This window comes from Solanum verrucosum, unplaced genomic scaffold (assembly GCF_900185275.1).
Source record: "Solanum verrucosum unplaced genomic scaffold, falcon-dt-bn FXZP01000139.1, whole genome shotgun sequence".
Taxonomy (NCBI): Eukaryota; Viridiplantae; Streptophyta; class Magnoliopsida; order Solanales; family Solanaceae; genus Solanum; species Solanum verrucosum.
Genome location: NW_026020364.1, coordinates 1,315,973 through 1,320,512, shown reverse-complemented (window position 1 = coordinate 1,320,512; position 4,540 = coordinate 1,315,973).

Here is a 4,540-nt window from a genome sequence, read left to right as displayed (position 1 = left end):
AACCTGATGCTTATCATGACCAACGACACTAACCTACGGTATGAGTGTCTACGATTGTCGATAGTATAGTAACCCAACTAAAGGTTGGGGTCGTGTCCCAAGGGAGTGGTTTTGAGAATTGATAGAAAAATAAAATTTAGCTCTAATTAGTCGTAGCTAAAGATATTAACGAGTAAAAACATAGTAAATTAAAGGGGGTGACACGAAAGTGTCAAATATCAATTAGGGGTTTGGTCAGAAGAAGTAAAAAAGCAAAAATTAACAAGAAAATCATGTATGGGGAGAAGTTATTGGGGTGTGACCGCAATACAAGTTGAGATGAATAGTTGGGTACATGCTTTTGATAAGAAATTTGTAATATAATAGTGACTAGGCTAAGCTTTAAATGGAAATAAGTTCCCTTTCGGGCAACTTACCCCGTTTCAAATGCGTTCCTCTCGGACACCCATTTTCCGCATAAAGACTAGCCTACGCCTTACCCCACTCACTCTCTCGAGCTGGGTGTTAGGATATGGGACTAGGACTCACTCTTCCAGGCTGAACCTCATGTCGACCTACTCCTTAGGCCATCAGTCTAGTGGTCTTGGTTTCGCAACCTCCCTCTTGGGCAAACCGAAAACACGTGAGTGGCTTTGTATTTGCAACTACAAACCCTTTAGATTAAACCACAACCACTAGGTGAAATCACCATTAAACTACATCTAACCTCTCAGCAAGCAAGACCCAATAATAATATCAATACATATTTGCTAAATCACACCCTTATAATGGGCTTTTTTTAACCACACATCAAGAAATAACAAAATACACCTAAAATGATAGTACAATCAAATGGGTATAAGAAATTAAACCTTAATTTAAGCAAAGGAAGAAGAATAGAGAAGACCCACTTCTAACTTGGGGAAGATGAGCTCCTTTCTTCAAGTTCCCAAAAACCCTTTCTAAACTTGAGAGAAAATATCTAAAAAGTACTATTCTATTCTGGAAATTAAAATAAAAGTTTGACTATTAAAAATAATGATAAGTTCAGTATTTATAGACTTCAGAAAATAGCGCTGGTGGATCTTTTGGCGAAGTTAGTCTATGTCGCCGAATGACTTCGGCGACTCACCCTTCGTCTGTCTCATCATCATTTCGTGCTTGCCTTTAGCACCTTCACGTTCTGGGCCATTGGGCGGTATAGTACTACTTCGTGAAACTATTCGGTGAAGCACCGACTGCTCTTTTCATCGCCTTTTTGATCCTTCTCTTTCAGGACTTCGCGTACTGGAATGAAGGGCGGAGTAAATCCCTTCGGCGAATCGCCAAGTGTGCTTGGCGATGCTCGGGTTTTATCTTCGTCATTCTTTTCAGCCTTTTTGTTCCTTTTTGCTCCTAAGTGTGCATGCTTTCACTAAAATTCAAATAGCTAAAACTTAAGAGTTTTCATCAGATATTAAGACAAAATAAGCATTCGAGGACACTATTCTTATCAAAATAAAGCCCTAAATGAGTCCAATTTGTGGACTCATCAACACCCCCAACTTAAATGATTGTTTTTCCTCAAGCAAACTCAAGTTCAGCCGTTCAAAAAACGTGTCTCAAACAGTGCTACATAAGACTCAATCATGAACATACACAAAAAGATTCAAATTACTTATGCACAGATCAACTGTGTACTCAAATATTAAAGTTCTGACACAATTACTAGAGATTCTCGTGCTCGCAATACTTGCTACTTATGCAAGTTCAAGCTCTACAAAAAGTATCAAAATGCCCTCAACATGAAGAATGATTCCATATTAACACACAGAGGTTAATCAATTCAAGATCAAGAATCAGATGCAACGCTCACACTAAAATAGAGGAACACAATGCATGTTTTCACCCATAGGTTTGCCCTTATTTTCCAATTGACTTTCAATTCAGCTTACTCAAGATCAAAAAGGTCTTTCTAAGGCTTGTAATGGGGCTGAATGCAAAGGTATGGTCATTTAGGCTCAGTGACTTTTTCCTCGTGAGATGTGGTATTCTCCAGGCATTCCCTTCTTTTCCTCTATCAATTCTTTTTCTAGTGCTTCTAAGTCACCTTTTTATTCACCTTCATGGATTGCTTGGGACCCGATCTCCTTCGTAATTTATTCCTTTATTTTTTTTATTCTTTTATTTTTTTATTTTTTATTTTTTTAAAATCGTAGGGGTTCCATTTTCATTCAATACCATGGGTTAAGGGGAACTTCTCTTGCACTTTTTGACTTCTCCTTTTCGTTTTCACCACACCCCCAACTTAGGCTTTTGGCCTAAGTTGGCTATTCGCTAAACCACAAATCAAGAGGATTATAGGTAGTGGGTCATGTAAGGTCTAGGGTTCATCAAGGTTCTTCCAAAGAAAGGTCAAGCTGAAAGGGTGTTCAAAAGAGTTTCACACGCTCACGGGTAGGCCAAAAAAGAGGTATATGTCAAATTTTGGCTCACACTCTTTAAATTGCCTAAGATCATCTCAAGAGGACACTTTTCTAAATCAATCAGACTAACAGGGTAAATTCTAGATTTATTCATGCAAGTTTCAAAGCAAGGTAATCACACAAGGCATCGACACATAAGTCAACCAAGACTACACACTTTCGCTAGTGTCCAACAGTCATGACAAGAGATTCAATTCGATAAATGGCTAACCACAACAGGATGCAAAGAGTTCACATATTGTCTATGCAACTTCATTTGGCCTCATCGTAGTCGTACATTCATGTTTGTTCAATTGAGAGCACTATTCAAGTCATCGGTATTGATCGAAACTGAGACTTAAATTTTTGCAAAAGAACAGCCACATTCAACTTGCGAGGGGTGGCAAAAATGTGTGAAAAATTTAAATTTTTTCGAAAAGGTCAAAATCATTTTGCAATTAAAAGTAAACGGAGCCACGAGCTCAAACAATCGAAAAAAATAGTTTTAAACACAATTATAAACAGACAACCCAATTGTATACAAAACACAAGTAACAAATAGCACACAAAAGGTGAGCCTCATCCCACCACAAATAAAAGTGTTTGTCCTCAAATGTGAACAGTAACAATATCCAACGCTGAAGAAAGATTAGACAAGAAAAAGGGATAAAGAAGGGTCATGTCTATGCAGTCTCCCTATCTATCGAGATATCAGTGCTCGATGCATCTTCCTGAAGTAAAACAATTGTTCCTGGAGCATTGTTATTTTGGTCCCTATTGTTTGTTTTTGCCATAGCCTCTGCAGTAAGATTTGTTGCAATCATCTGATCTATCTCATGAGCTGCTCTGAAGGCATGTATTGCATTGACTAAACTTCGATCACATGGGCGCACATTAAGATCGAAGGGAATTCGTCTCTTTTCCCTAGCTTCCTTGGTGTACTTTCTTTGTCTGGCTTGCTCTTCTCTCTTTTCATCGTGTCTAAATTCTCATGCTCTTATATGCTTGGGTGGATCATCTCTCCCAGCGACTTTTTGTTTGGCCATTTCGGCAAAAACTTTGAGGATAAGTTAAATAGTAATTCAACTAAGAGAAAAAGGGTGTTTTTGAGTGTAGAATTTCTCAGCTAAGCTATTAGGCTAATCGTTGAAATTGATGTATAAATGATATAAGGGCGCAAACAAAGGGTGAACAAAGGCTCTTTCGGCGAGTCGCCGAGTATATTATGCAAACCAAACTGACCACCGAGAGTCATAGGTCAATTATTACATAAAATGTGCAGTTAAGAGCCAAATGGTGTTGTTAGGGCGAACCGCTGAGTAGTTCGGCGGAATTTGTTCACCTCGCCTATCAACTCAACGTGTCCATTATCACCCCAACCTTTCGAATCTCACCCAGCAACCCCAGATAATGTATCTTACGCGCATATAGCAGCCCAACTCCTTGATCACATGGCCAAGACCAACAAGGAGACACAAAAAGACCAAGAATTGGCCACATTGTTGACTCAGCTAGATGTCTTCGCCAAGAAAGTCATGTAATTGGAGGTAGTGTCCAAAATGAAGGAGAGGTACATTCCCCCTCACGAGAGTCGGAGGATGAAGAAGCAAGAGGGTGGGAAAATTGAAGAGGTCCTCTCACTCATTCTACACAAAGTTGAAGAGCCCGACAGAGTGTTGAAGGAAATAAGAGAGAATGTCTTAATGCTGAATTAGATGACCACCTCTCATTCCATGTGTTGATGAGTCCACGATTTGGACTCATTTAGGGCTTTATTTGGATCGATTTAGTGTCCTCAAATGCTTATTTTGTGCCAATAACTGATGTTAAATCCTTGATTTCCAGCTATTTGGATTGAGGAACAAAGCATGAACACTAATGGGAAAAAAGGAAATCCATTGGGCGAGTCACCGAATGGCTATTATCTCGCCTAAAGTTCCAGTGTGCCAAGCCCTGAAGGAGAAAATCAAGTCGATGATAGAAAGGAGTAGTCGGAGTGTCGTCGAGTGGTTCCGCAATGCAGTATTGGATCACCTAAAGTAACAAAACTAGAGGATGTTGAAGGCCAAAGCGGGAAGGCGATGGAACTGACCAAGGGTGAATCGCCGAGCTGATCG